Source organism: Cherax quadricarinatus, chromosome 56 (assembly GCF_038502225.1).
Source record: "Cherax quadricarinatus isolate ZL_2023a chromosome 56, ASM3850222v1, whole genome shotgun sequence".
Taxonomy (NCBI): domain Eukaryota; kingdom Metazoa; phylum Arthropoda; class Malacostraca; order Decapoda; family Parastacidae; genus Cherax; species Cherax quadricarinatus.
In genome coordinates this window covers 18,150,040-18,172,934 of record NC_091347.1, presented here as the reverse complement: position 1 = coordinate 18,172,934, position 22,895 = coordinate 18,150,040, and the positions used below count along the sequence as shown (strand labels likewise).

The window sequence follows — 22,895 nt, the reverse complement described above, 5'->3', positions numbered from 1 at the left end:
TATAGTCCGTTTGAGGTGATCTTTGGGCACAATGTACGAGGTCCTCTTCGGGTGCTCAAAGAAGGATGGAGGGGAGAAGACGTTAGCTCAACACTCTACAACCCGTCTTCAAGGTTGCAGGTGGCACGTCAGTTAGCCAAGGCTAACCTAAAGACAGCTTAAAGTAAGATGAAACAGAGGTATGACAGAAGTGCACAATTCCGCTCCTTCCATCCAGGAGACAAGGTGTTGGTGCAGGAACCTACACCTGGCCACACCTTGAAAGCTAGATTTACGGGACCTATGCAGATAGTAAGTAGATTATCTGATGTAAATTATGTGGTAGCTCCCATTGATAAGACCTCAAAAACTAAAACTTACCACATTAATCAATTAAAATATTTCCATACACCAGATAAAGTCCCAGTAATGACTCTGTCCTCTACCTCTGAGGACGACTCTGACTCTTTGCACTCTATCTCTGAAATTAATATTAAACTTTCAAATTCTGTCCTCCTCAAGGATCCTAGCCCTTTAATGGAGGGATTATCTGAAACGCAAGCAACAAATTTAACTGAGCTTCTACAGTCATATCATAATATTTTTTCGGATGTGCCGAAAAAATGTACGTTAGGTTATCATGACGTAGATGTGGGAAACTCTAAACCAGTTAAACTCTCCCCCTACAGAGCTAATCCTGAAAAGCAGAGGCTACTTCAGCAGGAAGTAGAATTTTTGTTAAAGCATGGTTTAGTGGAGGAGTCATCTAGTCCATGGGCTTCACCGTGCATCCTTGTGAAGAAGGCTGATGGAGGGTTTCGTATGTGTACAGACTACCGTAAGGTGAATGAGGTCACAATTACAGATGCTTACCCTCTTCCTCGTCTGGATGACGTAATTGACTTTGTGGGTAAGGCTACTTTTGTGTCCAAGTTAGATCTCCTTAAAGGCTACTATCAGGTACCTTTGACGGATAAGGCGAAGGAAATCTCTGCCTTCGTAATTCCAGGAGGTCATTATCAATACACAGTTACCCCCTTCGGAATGAAAAATTCCCCCTCTTCATTCCAGAAACTTATCCATCAGGCTATTAAAGGACTTGAAGGCACGGCAGCATACCTAGATGATATTGTTGTGGTGTCTGATACTTGGGATCAACACCTACTTAGACTTAAGGCTCTGTTTGAGACCTTTCAGAGTTCCCATTTAACAGTTAATTTATCTAAATCTTCCTTTGGCCAGGCCACTATCACTTTTCTAGGCCATGAAGTAGGTAGTGGTAAAGTTGCACCTAAACTTGCTAAAGTTCTTGCTATTAAAGATTATCCAGTTCCTCTTGATAGGAAATCTCTTCAACGTTTCCTAGGCATGTTAGGATTTTACAGAAGTTGTAGATGAATGGTTCAGAGAACCGACATGTTGATAAATTAGACACATGTGCAACTCTTGGGTATCTTTATTGAGGAAACGTTTCGCCACACAGTGGCTTCATCAGTCCATACAAAGGAGAATCTTGAAGAACAGGAGGAGAAAGAGGTAATCAGTCCCTCAACCTTGAGTCGATGTGGTCAGTCCATCAATCTTGAATAGAATGCGGCATACGTGCTGAGAAGGAGCTTATAAACCGTTGGCAGGAGAGGTGCAGCAGTCATAGGTGGTGTAACATTTGTTCAATGTTGAAGTAGGTCGTGCCCAAGAATTAGGCAAGCGAAGAATTCCCAAGTATTAAGATCCCAAGAAGTTGCAGTTTATAAGTTCCTTTTCAGCACGTATGCCGCATTCTATTCAAGATTGATGGACTGACCACATCGACTCAAGGTTGAGGGACTGATTACTTCTTTCTCCTCCTGTTCTTCAAGATTCTCCTTTGTATGGACTGATGAAGCCACTGTGTGGCGAAACGTTTCCTCAATAAAGATACCCAAGAGTTGCACATGTGTCTAATTTATCAACATTTTACAGAAGTTTCTGTAAGAATTTCTCAGATATTGTAGCCCCTCTTACCTCTCTTACCAGTCACAAAGTTCCCTTTAATTGGACCCCAGATTGTCAAACTTCTTTTGAGAAAGCAAAAAGAATATTGTGTACTGCACCCATTCTCTTGTCTCCAGACTTCTCCTAACCTTTCTCATTACAGGTTGATGCTTGTGAGTCTGGGGTTGGGGCAGTACTATTACAAATCGGGAACAAGGAGTTGCAGCCTGTAGCATACTTTTCAGCCAAGTTCCAGCCACATCAGAGGGCTTACTCTACCATTGAAAAAGAAGCCCTCGCACTGGTACTGGCTTTGGAGCATTTCGATGTTTATGTGGGCCAGACATCGCAGGTGGTCACAGTCTACAGTGATCACAATCCTCTAGTATATCTCCAAGCCATGAAGAACCATAACACAAGGCTCATGCGCTGGACGCTAAGACTGCAACCATACTCGCTCAGAATTAAATATATTGCCGGCAAAGAAAATGTGTTGGCGGACTCTATCTAGAGTTTAATTATTTTTTTTACTTAGGTTAGGATGTTAGGTTACTTGTGGTAACCCTTTCCACGCTCTTTTTTTTTATCCCCTGGTGTGGGGTTTTTTTTTAGTGAGGGGATGCGGGCTACCGTCCGCCTGTATCTTGGACCTATGCTAGCCTGACTGACTGCTGTCTCACTCTGAGTTTAGGGTATGGCTTTTTGTCACGAGAAAAGCTGAGCTCTATCTAAGAGTTGGATGGTGGAGAGGAAAGGCGGTCCCATTATTTTGTGCCATGGCGGCACGGTTACCACTGGGAGGTGGCAGCCTAATCCTGAGCCTTCTCGGGGTGGGGGTGTGGCATGCAAAGAGTACGTAACCTTTATTCGGCGCATGTACACACCCTCATTTACAGGCTATCTCCCCCAACCAGCGAACCAGGTTGATGAGAGCTGATGATGGGACCCCGTCGTTCAACTAGTGACCAGGTTCCAGCCAATAAGAAGATGGTTTTGGCAATCGCAGAGGTTATGTGGGTACCGCTCTTCTGTCTGCCCTTGTTATTCCCATTCTAGAGCTGGTTGAAGCACGGTCTGCTATCTTGTGGCTTCAATTTCTGCCTTGCTTACCGTGGAGTGCACTATACTTATCACTGTACATAGTGTACATATTGCTGTTCTAAATTGGTGAAGGATAATATAAGTCAAAACTTTTTCTGCTGTGTTTATTTTGCTCCCTTTACACCCAGTATAACAGGCCATTTGGAATCCTGGGTTGTAATACAGGTCTTCTGTTCCTTCTCTCAGAACCCATGGAGAGATGTTGTCTGGTTCGATTGCTTTCGAAATATCTAATGCTTGCTCAGTATTTACCTCACCTCCTGTTGTGTGTATTGTGTCCAGTACTCGTTGATGCACTCTTTTCCTTTGACTCTCTGGCAGTGTTCCTGATGCCACTGAGAATACCTCAGCAAGAGTTTTGTTCTGTTGCTCATAGACTTCCTGGTCATTCCTACTGAGCTCTCCTCCCTTCTTCAGCCTTATTACCTGGTCCTTCACAGTTCTCTGCTGGCGGTTATGGTTGAATAGCAACTTTGGCTCAGATTCGTGTGTGTGTGTGTGTGTGTGTGTGTGTGTGTGTGTGTGTGTGTGTGTGTGTGTGTGTGTGTGTGTGTGTGTTTGTTTGTGTGTGTGTGTGCGTGTGCGTGTCCTCTGACTCAGCATAACTGGTAAAAATATATGCTTCGTTTAGCTGGCTATACACACCTAGCAGGCTATACACACCTAGCTGGCTATACACACCTAGCTGGCTATACACACCTAGCAGGCTATACACACCTAGCAGGCTATACACACCTAGCAGGCTATACACACCTAGCAGGCTATACACACCTAGCAGGCTATACACACCTAGCTGGCTATACACACCTAGCAGGCTATACACACCTAGCTGGCTATACACACCTAGCAGGCTATACACACCTAGCAGGCTATACACACCTAGCAGGCTATACACACCTAGCAGGCTATACACACCTAGCAGGCTATACACACCTAGCAGGCTATACACACCTAGCAGGCTATACACACCTAGCAGGCTATACACACCTACGTGCTATAGACACTTAGCAGGCTATACACACCTAGCTGGCTATACACACCTAGCAGGCTATACACACCTAGCTGGCTATACACACCTAGCTGGCTATACATACCTAGCAGGCTATACACACCTAGCTGGCTATACACACCTAGCAGGCTATACACACCTAGCAGGCTATACACACCTAGCTGGCTATACACACCTAGCTGGCTATACACACCTAGCAGGCTATACACACCTAGGTGCTATAGACACTTAGCAGGCTATACACACCTAGCTGGCTATACACACCTAGGTGCTATAGACACCTAGCTGGCTATACACACCTAGCTGGCTATACACACCTAGCTGGCTATACACACCTAGCTGGCTATACACACCTAGCTGGCTATACACACCTAGCAGGCTATACACACCTAGCAGGCTATACACACCTAGCTGGCTATACACACCTAGCTGGCTATACACACCTAGCAGGCTATACACACCTAGCAGGCTATACACACCTAGCTGGCTATACACACCTAGCAGGCTATACACACCTTGCAGGCTATACACACCTAGCAGGCTATACACACCTAACAGGCTATACACACCTAGCAGGCTATACACACTTAGCAGGCTATACACACCTAGCAGGCTATACACACCTAGCAGGCTATACACACATAGCGGGCTATACACACCTAGCTGGCTATACACACCTAGCAGGCTATACACACTTAGCAGGCTATACACATCTAGCAGGCTATACACACCTAGCAGGCTATACACACCTAGCAGGCTATACACACCTAGCTGGCTATACACACCTAGCAGGCTATACACACCTAGCTGGCTATACACACCTAGCAGGCTATACACACCTAGCTGGCTATACACACCTAGCAGGCTATACACACCTAGCAGGCTATACACACCTAGCTGGCTATACACACCTAGCAGGCTATACACACCTAGCAGGCTATACACACCTAGCAGGCTATACACACCTAGCAGTCTATGCACACCTAGCTGGCTATACACACCTAGCTGGCTATACACACTTAGTAGGCTATACACACCTAGCAGGCTATACACACCTAGCAGGCTATACACACCTAGCTGGCTATACACACCTAGCAGGCTATACACACCTAGCTGGCTATACACACCTAGCTGGCTATACACACCTAACTGGCTATACACACCTAGCAGGCTATACACACCTAGCTGGCTATACGCACCTAGCTGGCTATACACACCTAGCTGGCTATACACACCTAGCTGGCTATACACACCTAGCAGGCTATACACACTTAGTAGGCTATACACACCTAGCTGGCTATACACACCTAGCAGGCTATACACACCTAGCAGGCTATACACACCTAGCAGGCTATACACACCTAGCTGGCTATACACACCTAGCTGGTTATACACACCTAGTAGGCTATACACACCTAGCAGGTTATACACACCTAGCTGACAATACACACCTAGCAGGCTATACACACCTAGCTGGCTATACACACCTAGCAGGCTATACACACTTAGTAGGCTATACACACCTAGCTGGCTATACACACCTAGCTGGCTATACACACCTAGCTGGCTATACACACCTAGCAGGCTATACACACCTAGCAGTCTATACACACCTAGCAGGCTATACACACCTAGCAGACTATACATACTTAGTAGGCTATACACACCTAGCTGGCTATACACACCTAGCTGGCTATACACACCTAGCAGGCTATACACACCTAGCAGGCTATACACACCTAGCTGGCTATACACGCCTAGCTGGCTACACACCTAGCAGGCTATACGCACCTAGCAGGCTATACACACCTAGCAGACTATACACACCTAGCAGGCTATACACACCTAGCTGGCTATACACACCTAGTTGGCTATACACACCTAGCAGGCTATACACACCTAGCAGGCTATACACACCTAGCTGGCTATACACACCTAGCTGGCTATACAGACCTAGCTGGCTATACACACCTAGCAGGCTATACACACCTAACTGGCTATACACACCTAGCTGGCTATACACACCTAGCTGGCTATACACACCTAGCTGGCTATACACACCTAGCAGGCTATACACACCTAGCTGGCTATACACACCTAGCAGGCTATACACACCTAGCAGGCTATACACACCTAGCTGGCTATACACACCTAGCTGGCTATACAGACCTAGCTGGCTATACACACCTAGCAGGCTATACACACCTAACTGGCTATACACACCTAGCTGGCTATACACACCTAGCTGGCTATACACACCTAGCTGGCTATACACACCTAGCAGGCTATACACACCTAGCTGGCTATACACACCTAGCAGGCTATACACACCTAGCTGGCTATACACACCTAGCTGGCTATACACACCTAGCTGGCTATACACACCTAGCTGGCTATACACACCTAGCTGGCTATACACACCTAGCTGGCTATACACACCTAGCTGGCTATACACACCTAGCAGGCTATACACACCTAGCTGGCTATACACACCTAGCAGGCTATACACACCTAGCAGGCTATACACACTTAGCAGGCTATACACACCTAGCAGGCTATACACACCTAGCAGGCTATACACACCTAGCTGGCTATACACACCTAGCAGGCTATACACACCTAGCTGGCTATACACACCTAGCAGGCTATACACACCTAGCAGGCTATACACACCTAGCTGGCTATACACACCTAGCAGGCTATACACACCTAGCTGGCTATACACACCTAGCTGGCTATACACACCTAGCAGGCTATACACACCTAGCAGGCTATACACACCTAGCAGGCTATACACACCTAGCAGGCTATACACACCTAGCAGGCTATACACACCTAGCAGGCTATACACACCTAGCAGGCTATACACACCTAGCAGGCTATACACACCTAGCTACATATATCGCATATACTCACTGCAACACCATTCCCAGTCTTCTCAGTATGGAGATCCAATGCTGAGAGTCTGCAGGCAGTCAGACTGAGATATAGGACTGTATAACATTGATCAGAAGAAGCCTGCATATACCAAGCCTCGCATGATTCTTGCCCTAGTTACTGTCCACTGTAACGTTCTCAAGTTGTGAACGAAAACCATAGGAGAAAATAAAAAAAAAAAAATTGGGAGTGACTTAAAGTTGCTATTACAGATACGGGTGCTGTTGAAAGGCCTTATGTACCTGGTTGTTAAATTGTAATTCCAACGAGGGAGCAAACGGTAAAGAAGTGACGAATTTTTAATAGTGTCTAGGCCAGGTGTTTTACTGTTGAACTCACCGACGCTCTCACCACCAGTGTTACTGTAAACACACTGTTTTACTCGAAGATTGAAAGGAAGCCATAATACGAGTTGGTTAACGAGAAAGAACAAGAACGAGTTCTCTCACTGGTAGCAGCACACACACACACTCGTACAGAGGACAGAAGTCTAGTATACGGTAATCAGCTGAATACGGTGAGGAAATGACCCCTCCAAGGTGGCCTCTAGTTACAAATTAAGCAAGGCAGGCTCTCAACACTACCCCTCTCAACACTACCCCTCACCCTCACTCTGACTGGCTATTACTACTGGTAGTTGACTCTTAGTGTGAATGAAAGACCTTTCAGTCACACCAGCACTCTACCGTGCTCCAAGTTGATTACTGATGGAATACATGATGTGTGGGTGTGCATGGTGCACCCCCAGTAAAAATTATTCATACCGGTGCACGATACAGTCGCCCATCTTGGGATAAATAATAATAATCATTATCGGTAGAATTAAAATAACATCGAAAAGAACAACATCAATAACAAAAAGAGTAGCAAGCATAGTTTGCCGAATATTCATTACCGAATATTCATTACCGAATATTCAATGCCGAATATTCACTGACGAATATTCAGTGTCTGATATTCACTGCTGAATATTCACTGCCGAATATTTACTACCGAATATTCACTGTCGAAAATTCCTTACCGAATATTCACTGCTGAATATTCACTATAGAATATTTACTGCCGAATATTCACCCCCGAATATTTACTGCCGAATATTCACCACCGAATTCTTCTCCAAAAAATTCATAAAATACTTGTTAGTTCCCTCCATCTGGGCTGCTACACACTGCACCGTATAGAATAACAATCCCGTATTTGCAAGGAAGGTCCTAGACCCTGGTCTTATTTAGATGGTGATATCTAGACCCTGGTCTTATTTAGATGGTGATATCTAGACCCTGGTCTTATTTAGATGATGATATCTAGACCCTGGTCTTATTTAGATGGTGATATCTAGACCCTGGTCTTATTTAGATGGTGATATCTAGACCCTGGTCTTATTTAGATGGTGATATCTAGACCCTGGGCTTATTTAGATGGTGATATCTAGACCCTGGGCTTATTTAGATGGTGATATCTAGACCCTGGTCTTATTTAGATGGTGATATCTAGACCCTGGTCTTATTTAGATGGTGATATCTAGACCCTGGGCTTATTTAGATGGTGATATCTAGACCCTGGTCTTATTTAGATGGTGATATCTAGACCCTGGTCTTATTTAGATGGTGATATCTAGACCCTGGTCTTATCTAGACCCTGGTCCCATATAGATGGTGATATCTAGACCCTGGTCTTATTTAAATGGTGATATCTAGACCCTGGTCTTATTTAGATGGTGATATCTAGACCCTGGTGTTATCTAGACCCTGGTCTTATTTAGATGGCGATATCTAGACCCTGGTCTTATCTAGACCCTGGTCTTATTTAGATGGTGATATCTAGACCCTGGTCTTAATTAGATGGTGATATCTAGACCCTGGTCTTATCTAGACCCTGGTCTTATTTAGATGGTGATATCTAGACCCTGGTCGTATTTAGATGGTGATATCTAGACCCTGGTCTTATCTAGGTGATGATATCTAGATTCTGGTCTTATCTAGGTGCTGATACCTAGACCCTGGACTTATCTAGACCCTGGTCTTATCTAGACCCTGGTCTTATCTAGGTGGTGATATTTAGACCCTGGTCGTATGTAGGTGGTCTGGACTAGATGTTGGGCTTTTCTAGGTGGTCTGAACTAGATTCTTGGTCTAGTTCAGACCACAGTGGTCTAACTCAACAATGGTCTAACGAGAGGCTTCGGCTTTACAGTGTGTGTGTGTGTGTGTGTGTGTGCGTGTGTGTGTGTGTGTGTGTGTGTGTGTGTGTGTGTGTGTGTGTGTGTGTGTGTGTGTGTGTGTGTGTGTGTGTGTGCAGTGAAGCGACAATCCCAGTGTTGACTGTCATTAATCTGAGAAAGAGAAAGAGAGAGGGAGAGAGAGAGAGAGAGAGAGAGAGAGAGAGAGAGGAGAGGAGAGAGAGAGAGCGAGAGAGAGAGAGAGGGAGAGGGAGAGGGGAGAGAGAGAGAGAGAGAGAGAGAGAGAGAGAGAGAGAGAGAGAGAGAGAGAGAGAGAGAGAGAGAGAGAGAGACAGAGAGCTATAACACTGAGGACCTGACAGCTCTGGGGTGACCTGGCAGATATTTTTTCCACTGTATTTATGGAAATACAATAAAATACAATAGAATACTATACAAAACAATAAAATGATATAGAATGTAACAAATACAAAATGCAATACAATTAAATTCAATATAATATAGAAAAAATACAACATAATGAAAATACAATACAATGTGAATACCAAAAAATATAAATTCTATACAAACACTACAAATACAGCACAATACAATACAATACAATATAATATATTACAAACAAAGCACAATATTGAGGATGGTAAACCAGGTCCTTGTTGCTATCCTGGGATAACAGGTATCCTGGGATAACAGGTGTCCTGGGATAACAGGTATCATGGGATAACAGGTATCCTGGGATAACAGGTGTCCTGGGATAACAGGTATCCTGGGATAACAGGTATCCTGGGATAACAGGTGTCCTGGGATAACAGGTGTCCTGGGATAACAGGTGTCCTGGGATAACAGGTATCATGGGATAACAGGTGTCCTAGGATAACAGGTATCCTGGGATAACAGGTGTCCTGGGATAACAGGTATCCTGGGATAACAGGTATCCTGGGATAACAGGTGTCCTGGGAAAACAGGTATCCTGGGATAACAGGTGTCCTGGGATAACAGGTATCCTGGGATAACAGGTGTCCTGGGATAACAGGTATCCTGGGAAACAGGTATCCTGGGATAACAGGTGTCCTGGGATAACAGGTATCCTGGGATAACAGGTATCCTGGGATAACAGGTATCCTGGGATAACAGGTGTCCTGGGATAACAGGTATCCTGGGATAACAGGTATCCTGGGATAACAGGTGTCCTGGGATAACAGGTATCCTGGGATAACAGGTATCCTGGGATAACAGGTGTCCTGGGATAACAGGCATCCTGGGATAACAGGTATCCTGGGATAACAGGTGTCCTGGGATAACAGGTATCCTGGGATAACAGGTGTCCTGGGATAACAGGTATCCTGGGATAACAGGTGTCCTGGGATAACAGGTATCCTGGGATAACAGGTATCCTGGGATAACAGGTGTCCTGGGATAACAGGTATCCTGGGATAACAGGTATCCTGGGGATAAACAGGTGTCCTGGGATAACAGGTATCCTGGGATAACAGGTGTCCTGGGATAACAGGTGTCCTGGGATAACAGGTATCCTGGGATAACAGGTATCCTGGGATAACAGGTGTCCTGGGATAACAGGTATCCTGGGATAACAGGTATCCTGGGATAACAGGTGTCCTGGGATAACAGGTATCCTGGGATAACAGGTATCCTGGGATAACAGGTGTCCTGGGATAACAGGTATCCTGGGATAACAGGTGTCCTGGGATAACAGGTATCCTGGGATAACAGGTGTCCTGGGATAACAGGTATCCTGGGATAACAGGTGTCCTGGGATAACAGGTGTCCTGGGATAACAGGTGTCCTGGGATAACAGGTATCCTGGGATAACATGTATCCTGGGATAACATTTATCCTGGGATAGCAGGTATCTTGAGTGAATCAAGTCTTGAATGAATCAAGGCTTAAATGAATCACGTCTTGAATGAATCAGGTCATGAATGAATCAAGTTTTGAGTGAATTAAGCCTTGAATGAATCAAGTCTTGAATGAATCAAGTCCTGAATGAATCAAGTCCTGAATGAATCAAGTCCTGAATGAATCAAGTCCTGAATGAATCAGGTCTTGAGTATACGAGTGTGGGTTTGTTATGGTGGTGAGGGGTCAGTGCTGATGTGAACTTGATCTGAGTTAAGACTTTAATCTCGGTTAATTCCCCCTTTCCTCCCTCTCCCCTCATCTTCTCTCCCTTCCCCTCCCCAAACACAGACACACAGACACACAGACACACAGACACACAGACACACAGACACACAGACGCACAGACACACAGACTCACAGACACACAGACACAGGCACACACACGTTGTGTGTGTGCTTGTGTATGTTATGTGTGCGTGTGTGTGAGAGAGAGAAAGAGAAAGAGCTTGTACCCCCTTACCATCCCTTTACGACCCTTTACGAACCCTTACCACCCCTTATCATCCCTTACCCCTTTTACCCCCCCTTTACCATCCTTACCACCCTTTTACCGCCCTTTATCTCTGTCATCATCCTCCATTTATTACCTTTCCGTGTATGTCCTCTCACACTAGCGAGAGGGAAGCCACAGTTGTCGAACACTGCGGAGGAAGGGGGGAGGGGCAAAGGGGTGGGGGGTGTTTGAATAATGTAGACACGGGTGCTATACACTGCAGGGGGATGAACCACTACTCACTGCCAGACGAAACACTGCCGCCTCCACCTCAACGCTGCCTTGCGGTATGGCCATGGGTCATCCTCCAGACCCTGGCTTCGTTAGATATTCCCAAACAATGAATACAACGCAGCCTAAGAAATTACCTCGTGTATTTACGCCCGATATCACGGTCTCCGTTAATTTCCCGATATTACCCCATGAGTTAATTCCCCGTAACACGATACATGTTTGGGTCAGGTATCGCGAAATAAAGCTACGTCAAAAAAATATGGAACATATTTAGAGCTCTTATTTCAAGGAACTGAAGCTGTTCCTCCCCTTGAATCATATCAGATTATCTACAACACGCGGTGTGATCCCTTCGGGTTTAGTGCTTTCCCATCACTAATAATAATAACAATAATAATAATAATAAAATAACAATAAAACTAAGTAATATTAATAATAATAATAATAATAATAATAATAATAATAATAATAATAGCACTTTACTCACTGAGTCAAATTAATGGTGAATATCACGGGTGTAATATCGTGAGTTGTTATATAACGGGTGTAATATCGTGAGTTGTAATATCACGGGTGTAATATCGCGGGTGTAATATCGTGGCAGCTGAGAAGGAAATATTAAGACGTTGTGGAGACGCTCAACAGAATTGGCTTCTTGCGAGACTTAATTATAATGTTGATGAAGTGTGTGTGTGTGTGTGTGTGTGTGTGCGTGTGTGTGTGTGTGTGATGGGGTGGTGTTCCCCCTGTCTAAAAGTGTCTTGACTATGTCTGTTGTCTCGCTCACCTCTGGCAAGTTGCACTCCGTCGATCGAAGGTTGTTGTTAGTGGGTCACACAGGTCTTCTGCGTCTTCTCTCAGAACCCAGAGTGAGAGATGGTGTCTCGTCTCATCTCTGTCGAGGCATCTAGCTCACCTCCCGTTATGTGTATTGTGTCCTGAATGCGCTGGTGCACTATGTTTCTCTCTCTCTCTCTCTCTCTCTCTCTCTCTCTCTCTCTCTCTCTCTCTCTCTCTCTCTCTCTGATTCCACTGAGAATTCCTCCTTAAACTATCATTCAGCTGTTCACAGACCTTTTTATTAATTTCTAGGGAGCTATCCTTCCTTCCTTCTTTCCTTCCTTCCTTCCTTCCTTCATCTCTTCTTTCCTTCCTTTCTTTCTTCATTTCTTCCTTCCGTCCTTCCTTCCTTCCTCCTTCAGTCTTCCTACCTGGTCCTTCACTGCTGCCTTCCTTAAGGGGTGAACCATGATCCCACGCCTTGTTCCTGCTCCCCACGCCTCTTCCTGCCCCCACGCCTCTTCCTGCCTCCTGCCTCTTCCTGCCCCCACGCCTCTTCATGCCCCCACGCCTCTTCATGTCCCCACGCCTATTCCTGCCCCCCACGCCTCTTCCTGCCTCCTGCCTCTTCCTGCCTCCCCCCCCCCCTCCTGCCCCCACGTCTCTTCATGCCCCCACGCCTCTTCCTGCCCCCCACGCCTTGTTCCTGTCATTGTTTCCTGCTGCCTCCTGGGTAGGCGTGCATTCTCGGCCTCCTGCATATCTCTCTCTCTCTCTCTCTCTCTCTCTCTCTCTCTCTCTCTCTCTCTCTCTCTCTCTCTCTCTCCAGCCGTATTCGCCGTCATTTCATTCCTTGTCTTCCCTTCCAGTTCCCTTTCTCGATGCACTACATTCTGGAATTGTCTCATATATGTGTTTTCTCCTCTTTTGAAGTCAGGTTTCTCCCTTTTCAGTTCCATGATTCTCTCTCTGTTTGCTCCCACAAGGTGTTCGTAAACCCAGTTCTGGGTGGAGAGAGGGAGAGGAAGAGAGAGAGACAGACAGACAGAGGGAGAGAAAGGGGAGAGAATGAGAAAGAGAGAGGGGATGAAGAAGAGAGGAGTGAGGATGAGAGTTTAAGAAAGAGTGATAGATTTGGAGATGTTGCTTCAGAGCGAAGAGAAGACGATACGGAGTGTGAAGAGCGTTCCATCATTTTTTTTAAGTGAGTGTTCGAAGTTGGAGGGAGAGAGAGAGTGAGAGAGAGAGAGAGAGAGAGAGAGAGAGAGAGAGAGAGAGAGAGAGAGAGAGAGAGAGGGAGAGAGAGAGAGAGAGAGAGAGAGAGAGAGAGAGAGAGAGAGGTGTCTGCAGCCATGATAGTGGTAATTTCAGGGTGAGGGGGAAAGTAAGGCAGGTCTCCGATTGCATTTAAAAGGGAATATGGAGGGACCTTGACGGTGGTGAGGGAGGAGCAAGGGGAGGGAGTAGTGAGGGGAAGAGTCAGGGGGAAGGAAGCAGTGAGTAAAAGAAGAGAGGGAGGAGGGTTGTGGATACCCGGAGTGTAAATTGTGATGATTTACAACAGGTGTGGATACGTTACAATTAACCAGCACCAACTACGTTATTACCTCTGTTTACAGTGTGGGTTGGACGCCCCTCTTCTAGTCTCCAGCCACCTCTCCTTTCACTCTCTCTCCTCCCATGCTTATTGTCCTGTTCCTCCTATGCCTCCACGAATTTTGAGGTCTCTCGGGTAGCAGAGAGACTTCTACTAGCAGAGAGACCTCTACTAGCAGAGAGACCTCTACTAGCAGAGAGACCTTTACTAGCAGAGAGACCTCTACGAGCCTCACCTAGCGGGAGAAGCTAATGTCAGCCGCTTGAACTTGAAGCTCCACCTATAGAGACATTTCTCCGCCAGGCGCTGCACCACCGGATGCTGCACCACCAGGCGCTGCACCACCGCATGCTGCACCACCAGGCGCTGCATCTCCAGGCGCTGCACCGCCGGATGCTCCTCCGCTAGGTAAACCGGTCGTCCTGTCCTCTGCTGCGATCACGTCAGATCCCTTCAGTAGTCTGCACATTTTCCCGCTGTTAAGAGGCAAACTTTGTGTGTGTGTGTGTGTGTGTGTGTCGTGAAAGCTGGTAGCACTCCAGGACACATTAAGCGATATATCCTGCAATAATGCAGGAACACTACTGCAGGCTTACTGGCCCAAACTAGGCAGGTCCTTCTCTAAACCAACCATTCCCACCCACCCACTCGTCCAACCTTGTCCCAAAGCTTCCCAAGAATTAGCTTCAACACCTCGAGTAATGTTATACATGATGTTATACGGTACCGACAAGACGAAGAATTAAACAGAGATGCAACATCTGGGTATCCTTATTTGTAGACGTTTCGCCATCCAGTGGCTTTACCAATACAAGGACATAACCTGAAGAGTATATTATTATTATTATAATCAAGGGGAAGCGCTAAACCCAGAGGATTATACAGCGCCTGGGGGGGGGATGTGGAAGGCATTTAGGCTTAATTCGGGGAACTGGAGCACAGATCCAATTCTCTAAATCAAGAGCCCCTCACCAACATCAAGGAACCTTCCTTGAGGGGCCTGAAGAGTATAGAATTATATACAGGACACTATGTACCCTGTATCATGTCATGGAACAAAAGAAGAAATAGCAAAATATAACTTTTGTTTGCCACGCTGACCTTTGTGGTGTGTGATTTGTGGCTGACTGAACCGAGATATCAGCGCCCAGCTGAGAAAATCGTCTCTGCCTGAGGCTTCCTCAGGCAGAGAATTGTGTCGCTCGTGAGGTGAGGACGCAGGTCACATTACCTGTCTCCGGGGCCGACGGGAAATGAGGTGCTAGAGAGGGAGGAGAAGGAGGAGGAGAAGGAATGGATTTCTCTTACCGGAGGAACTGTGTGACGGAAGGTTAGTGTGACGGGAGATCTGTGTGACGAGGGATTGGTGTAACACCGGCTTGCGTGACGAGTGATTTACTGACGGGGAGAGTTGATGGGGCAACGTTGTTGATCGAGCAAGCCGGAAATATCAGCTTAAATGATATCAACTCGTTAGCGACCCTGTAACAACGGGCGAACAGAAAATAACGCAGGTAACCTGGTGACGCACGGTCACTGGTGACGCACGGTTACTGGTGACGCACGGTCACTAAGGAGATACACAGCCTGACGTAGAGATGAAGGACGACTGTATACCAACTAGAGATGGAAAAAACAACGACAACAGAGGGGTAATTTCGGTTGGTTTAGGGTTGTCATGGCAACATCTGCCACAGCCAGATACCAGTTCGTCTGTTTAACTGGGTGCCTTGAACTGCAGCTCTTGGGCCTTGCATATGAATCCTTGACTTTTGTGGGATAATAATAATAACAATAATAATAATAATAATAATAACAATAATAATAATAATAATAATAATAATAATAATAATAATAATAATAATAATAATAATAATAATAAATATAATAATAATAATAATAATAATAATAATAATAATAATAATAATAATAATAATAATAATAATAATAATAATGATAACAACAACAACAACAACAACAACAACAACAACAACAACAACAACAACAACAACAACAACATCAACAACAATAATAATAATTATTGTTGTCGTCTCTCGTATCATTGATATTTCTCATCGATGTCTCAAATATTAGACGTTAAACGTGTTCATCTATTTACTAATCCCCCTTTTTAAACGTTCCTTTGTGGTCCCGTTGTTCGTCATCCTCGTTTTTTGTAAGCAATCCGTCTCTGTTTGCCCTATCAGGTTATCTTAGTACCTTGTGCGTTTGTGTTCAGGTCTCCCTCGATTCTGTGTGTATGTGTACTCACCTAATTGTGGTTACAGGGGATGAGTCATAGTTCCTGGCCCCGTCTTTTCACTGGTCGTTACTAGGTCCTCTCTCTCCCTGCTCCACTGCTTTATCATACCTCATTTTAAAACTGTGTATCGAGCCTGTGTGTGTGTGTGTGTGTGTGTGTGTGTCTGTGTGTGTGTGTGTGTGTGTGTGTATGTGTATGTGTTAATGTGCTCTGACACTCTAAATACAAGTCTCTAAATACAACACTGAATACAACGCTCTTAACCTACCTGCCAGAGTACAAGACTTTAAATACAATACAATTAATACAATACCATGTTCTGAATACACCGTCCTGAATACACTCTTCTTACTGCAGCACTCGGAGTACAACATCCTGGATACACCAGCTTAAATATAACAAAAGTTGCCTCTCTGACACACCCGTGTAAACAAACATATACCTTTAGGAATTTGCAACGGGTTTTCCACTCTTTTTTTTAATTTCTTACAGATTTTTGATACACGTTGATGAGAGAGAGAGAAAGAGAGAGAGAGAGCTAGAGAGATAGATAGAACAATTAAACACCTGTCAAGAAACATGTGTTGTGGGCTTTGACAGGTCAGGAATATATGTTTTTCAGGGTATATTTATTTTTTATCAGTTGGGATGTTTTAGTTTGGTGTGGTTCAGAGTTGGGATATATGACGTGTTGTATACTGAGTAGTGTGTGTTTGGCTATATGTGGTTGCAGGGGTCGAGGCACAGCTCCTTGCCCCACCTCACTGCCGGTCCTAAGAGCCTTATCGAACCTCTTCTTAAAGCTATGTATGGATCCTGCCTCCACTATATCACTCTCCGGATTATTTCACTTTCCGACATTTTTAAGGCTGAAGAAATATTTCCTAACATCTCTGCGACTCATCTGAGTTTTCACCTTCTAATTGTGTCCCCTTGTTCCTGTGTCCCATCTCTGAAACATTCTGGCCCTGTCCACCTTGATAATTTCTCTCAGTACTTCATTACGTCGTTATCATGTCTCCCCTCTCCCTCCTGTCCTCCAGTGTCGTCAGGTTGAGTTCCCTTAACCTCTCCTTGTAGGATATACCCCTTACCTCCGGGACTTGTCTTGCTGCAAACCTTTGCACTTTCTCTTATTTGTGTGTGTGTGTGTGTGTGTGTGTGTGTGTGTGTGTGTGTGTGTGTGTGTGTGTGTGTGTGTGTGTGTGTGTGTGTGTGTGTGTGTGTGTGTGTGTGTGTGTGTGTGTGTGTGTGTGTGTGTGTGTGTGTGTGTGTGTGTGCGTGTGTGTGTGTGTGTGTGTGTGTGTGTGTGTGTGTGTGTGTGTGTGCGTGTGTGTGTGTGTGTGTGTGTGTGTGTGTGTGTGTGTGTGTGTGTGTGTGTGTGTGTGTGTGTGTGTGTGTGTGTGTGTGTGCGTGTGTGTGTGTGTGTGTGTGTGTGTGTGTGTGTGTGTGTGTGTGTGTGTGTGTGTGTGTGTGTGTGTGTGTGTGCGTGTGTGTGTGTGTGTGTGTGTGTGTGTGTGTGTGTGTGTGTGTGTGTGTGTGTGTGTGTGTGTGTGTGTGTGTGTGTGTGTAGCTGTGAGAGTTGTTCCATCTACCATAATGTCTCCATCGTACAAGCCTGTTTGCACTTTCAATAATACTGTACCACACCTCTAGCCATGTATCCCCGGTGTTCCATCGTGTGACAAACCCCAGCAACCGCTCGCCACGTATCCCCGGTGTTCCATCGTGTGACAAACCCCAGCAACCGCTCGCCACGTATCCCCGGTGTTCCATCGTATGACAAACCCCAGCAACCGCTCGCCATGTATCCCCGGTGTTCCATCGTGTGACAAACCCCAGCAACCGCTCGCCATGTATCCCCGGTGTTCCATCGCGTGACAAACCCCAGCAACCGCTCACCATGTATCCCCGGTGTTCCATCGTGTGACAAACCCCAGCATCCGCTCACCATGTATCCCCGGTGTTCCATCGTGTGACAAACCCCAGCAACCGCTCGCCATGTATCCCCGGTGTTCCATCGTGTGACAAACCCCAGCAACCGCTCACCATGTATCCCCGGTGTTCCATCGTGTGACAAACCCCAGCATCCGCTCACCATGTATCCCCGGTGTTCCATCGTGTGACAAACCCCAGCATCCGCTCACCATGTATCCCCGGTGTTCCATCGTGTGACAAACCCCAGCAACCGCTCGCCATGTATCCCCGGTGTTCCATCGTGTGACAAACCCCAGCATCCGCTCGCCATGTATCCCCGGTGTTCCATCGTGTGACAAACCCCAGCATCCGCTCGCCATGTATCCCCGGTGTTCCATCGTGTGACAAACCCCAGCATCCGCTCGCCATGTATCCCCGGTTTTCCATCGTGTGACAAACCCCAGCATCCGCTCGCCATGTATCCCCGGTGTTCCATCGTGTGACAAACCCCAGCATCCGCTCGCCATGTATCCCCGGTGTTCCATCGTGTGACAAACCCCAGCATCCGCTCGCCAACTTTTGCTTCTTAATTTGTGAACTTCGACTTCTCGTCTTTCCTGTAGGAAATCCTAACAAATCTGAATCGTCATGGTCGACAGGAATATAATTGAATCTTTTTTCATAAAAAATAGTTTTGAAAATAATATGAATATTTCCTTTGGTTTATATAAATTAGATTCATTTACAAATTAATAAAATTTGGGAAGAATTTAATAATACATTGGACAAATAATAAATCTTGATTCTTTGGTAGAGTACTTGGGTTGGGCAAATATTTTGTTAGTGGGATGTCGGGAAGGTCTTGCCTAGTTGGGCCAGCGGGCCTGCTGCAGTGTTCCTCTTTTCTTATGAGTCGGGTGTCGTCACGCGTCAGGTGTTGCTTTGTTGTGGGATGTGATGGTGAGGTGTAGTCTTGACCATTTACATGCCTTCCTTTGATGTAATGCTTTTATAGTTCCTTGATAATGTGAGAAGTCACGAAAGCGCTTGGAATTTCACTATTCTTTCACAGTGGTTGTTGTATATATATATATATATATATATATATATATATATATATATATATATATATATATATATATATATATATATATATATATATATATATATATATATATATATATATATATATATATATATATATATATATATATATATACATATATTTTATTATTATCACACTGGCCGATTCCCACCAAGGCAGGGTGGCCCGAAAAAGAAAAAAACTTTCACCATCATTCACTCCATCACTGTCTTGCCAGAAGGGTGCTTTACACTACAGCTTTTAAACTGCAACATTAACACCCCTCCTTCAGAGTGCAGGCACTGTACTTCCCATCTTCAGGACTCAAGTCTGGCATGCCGGTTTCCCTGAACCCCTTCATAAATGTTACTTTGCTCACACTCCAACAGCACGTCAAGTATTAAAAACCATTTGTCTCCATTCACTCCTATCAAACACGCTCACGCATGCCTGCTGGAAGTCCAAGCCCCTCGCACACAAAACCTCCTTTACTCCCTCCCTCCAACCTTTCCTAGGCGGACCCCTACCCCACCTTCCTTCCACTACAGACTGATACACTCTTGAAGTCATTCTGTTTCGTTCCATTCTCTCTACATGTCCGAACCACCTCAACAACCCTTCCTCAGCCCTCTGGACAACAGTTATGGTAATCCCGCACCTCCTCCTAACTTCCAAACTACGAATTCTCTGCATTATATTTACACCACACATTGCCCTCAGACGTGACATCTCCACTGCCTCCAGCCTTCTCCTCGCTGCAACATTCATCACCCATGCTTCACACCCATATAAGAGCGTTGGTAAAACTATACTCTCATACATTCCCCTCTTTGCCTCCAAGGACAAAGTTCTTTGTCTCCACAGACTCCTAAGTGCACCACTCACCCTTTTCCCCTCATCAATTCTATTATTCACCTCATCTTTCATAGACCCATCCGCTGACACGTCCACTCCCAAATATCTGAATACATTCACCTCCTCCATACTCTCTCCCTCCAATCTGATATCCAATCTTTCATCACCTAATCTTTTTGTTTTCCTCATAACCTTACTCTTTCCTGTATTCACTTTTAATTTTCTTCTATTGCATACCCTACCAAATTCATCCACCAATCTCTGCAACTTCTCTTCAGAATCTCCCAAGAGCACAGTGTCATCAGCAAAGAGCAACTGTGACAACTCCCACTTTATGTGTGATTCTTTATCTTTTAACTCCACACCTCTTGCCAAGATCCTCGCATTTACTTCTCTTACAACCCCATCTATAAATATATTAAACAACCACGGTGACATCACACATCCTTGTCTAAGGCCTACTTTTACTGGGAAATAATTTCCCTCTTTCCTACATACTCTAACTTGAGCCTCACTGTCCTCGTAAAAACTCTTCACTGCTTTCAGTAACCTACCTCCTACACCATACACCTGCAACATCTGCCACATTGCCCCCCTATCCACCCTGTCATACGCCTTTTCCAAATCCATAAATGCCACAATATATATATATATATATATATATATATATATATATATATATATATATATATATATATATATATATATATATATATATATATATATATATATATATATATATATATATATATATATATATTATAAAAAATAACAACAATGATAATATAATAAATACACTGTGTGTGAGCTCTTCAGCTATGGAAAGCAGTGAAAGCTCGATCCACCGTCCAGGCTCGGGTTGACAGAAGGACTGGCGGATAACCTCGTCAGGTCCTCCACAAATTAAATTTCCGCCTTCAGAGTGACAAGTATCTTCGTTTTCTCGCCTCTAAAACTTCCAGGTAGCGAAGTTTCTTTCTTTTTTAAACTTGGAGGGAGCATTGTTTCGTTTTTAAAACTTCCCGAACACGAAGTTCTCATTTTTAGAACTTCTTGGCCACGATATTCCTCTCTTTTAAACTTTCTTGTGCACGAAGTTTCCGTCTTTAGAACTTTCTTGAGCAGGAAGTTCCCGTTTTTAAAACTTCTTGATGAGGGACTCTTAGTTCCTTGATACTGGTAAAGAGTCTCTTGATCGAAGAAATTAAGAGCTACTCCTGATTTTTTCAAGGAGTAAAATCTGTTTACTTCCCATTTAACTCCTGTTTACTTCCCGTTTAACTCCTGTTTACTTCCCGTTTGCCTCCCGTTTATCTTCAGTTTGCCTCCTGTTTGCTCTCTGTGCTGTGCCACCTCTGATCTGTGTTCAAGAAGGCTCTGCATCCGTCTTTTTAGCTCATAAAATAAACAGATTTCTTTTTCTCCCCGTCTAGACGTTAATTGGGCAAAATGCTGCATCTGCCTTGAGTTTGAAGAAGAAATTATCAACTTTGGGATTAAGTGAGGCCGTAGACGGTGGATGAAGTTCACACTCGACTCCTCACATGTTAGTTCTCTCTCTCTCTCTCTCTCTCTCTCTCTCTCTCTCTCTCTCTCTCTCTCTCTCTCTCTCTCTCTCTCTCTCTCTCTCTCTCTCTCTCGCTCTCTCTCTTTTCCTACGTACCTAATTTTTTTTGAGAAGTTTTTAACCTTTGGGAGAAGACAGATGTCCGGAAATTACTCTTGTTTCTCCGAGAGCACGACGGAAAACACCAGCGTGTTGTCGTCCCTCTGACACAGTCACCAGTCAATCTACACGACAGGAAACAACAGCGTGTTGTCGTCCCTCTGACACAATCACCAGTCAATCTACACGACAGGAAACACCAGCGTGTTGTCGTCTCTCTGACACAGTCACCAGTCCCTCTACATGACAGGAAACACCAGCGTGTTGTCGTCCCTCTGACACAGTCACCAGTCAATTTTCACGACAGGAAACACCAGCGTGTTGTCGTCCCTCTGACACAGTCACCAGTCCCTCTACACGGAAACACCAGCGTGTTATCGTCTCTCTGACAAAGTCACAAGTCACGCAACCACACACTGGAAACTGTCAAGAAGATTGTTTCTGATAATGGAATACTGGAGCCTCAAGATATGTTCTCTGTGTGGCACAGATGAAATAGATTTTGCCAAAGACGCGGCTAGTTTATGGTGTATTGCGTATCTATTCCATGGACGGTTGTGGCTAGTTTATTGTACGCCTCACATCCATCCCTACTACTACTATTACTACTGCTGCTGCTACTACTACCACTACTATAAGAAATACTTCTACTACTACAACTGCGTGGATTCTCTCTTGCTACCATAGCCAGACCCTGGAACTAATACTCCTTTCCTGTGAGTGGAAACAGCGTTGTTCTTGCAAACTTGGGAACACCTATCCCAGCATAGCCTCGTTACCTCTTAGTTCCTGGCGTAGTTTACCCAGATAGTATTGCCGAGGCTCCAGCGTCGTAAGAGATAGAGATATTATTCGATGTTCAGAGACTGAGGTTTCTCCTTTTCCGTGGCAGGTAGAATGGGAGAAA

General features: G+C 45.0%; 1 protein-coding gene across 2 annotated transcripts in view; it reads right to left on the bottom strand.

Annotated features, from left to right (window-relative positions):
• LOC128700683 (nephrin-like) overlaps window positions 1-22,895 on the bottom strand; it is a 234,266-nt gene that overhangs the window by 73,855 nt on the left and 137,516 nt on the right. The window lies entirely within an intron of this gene.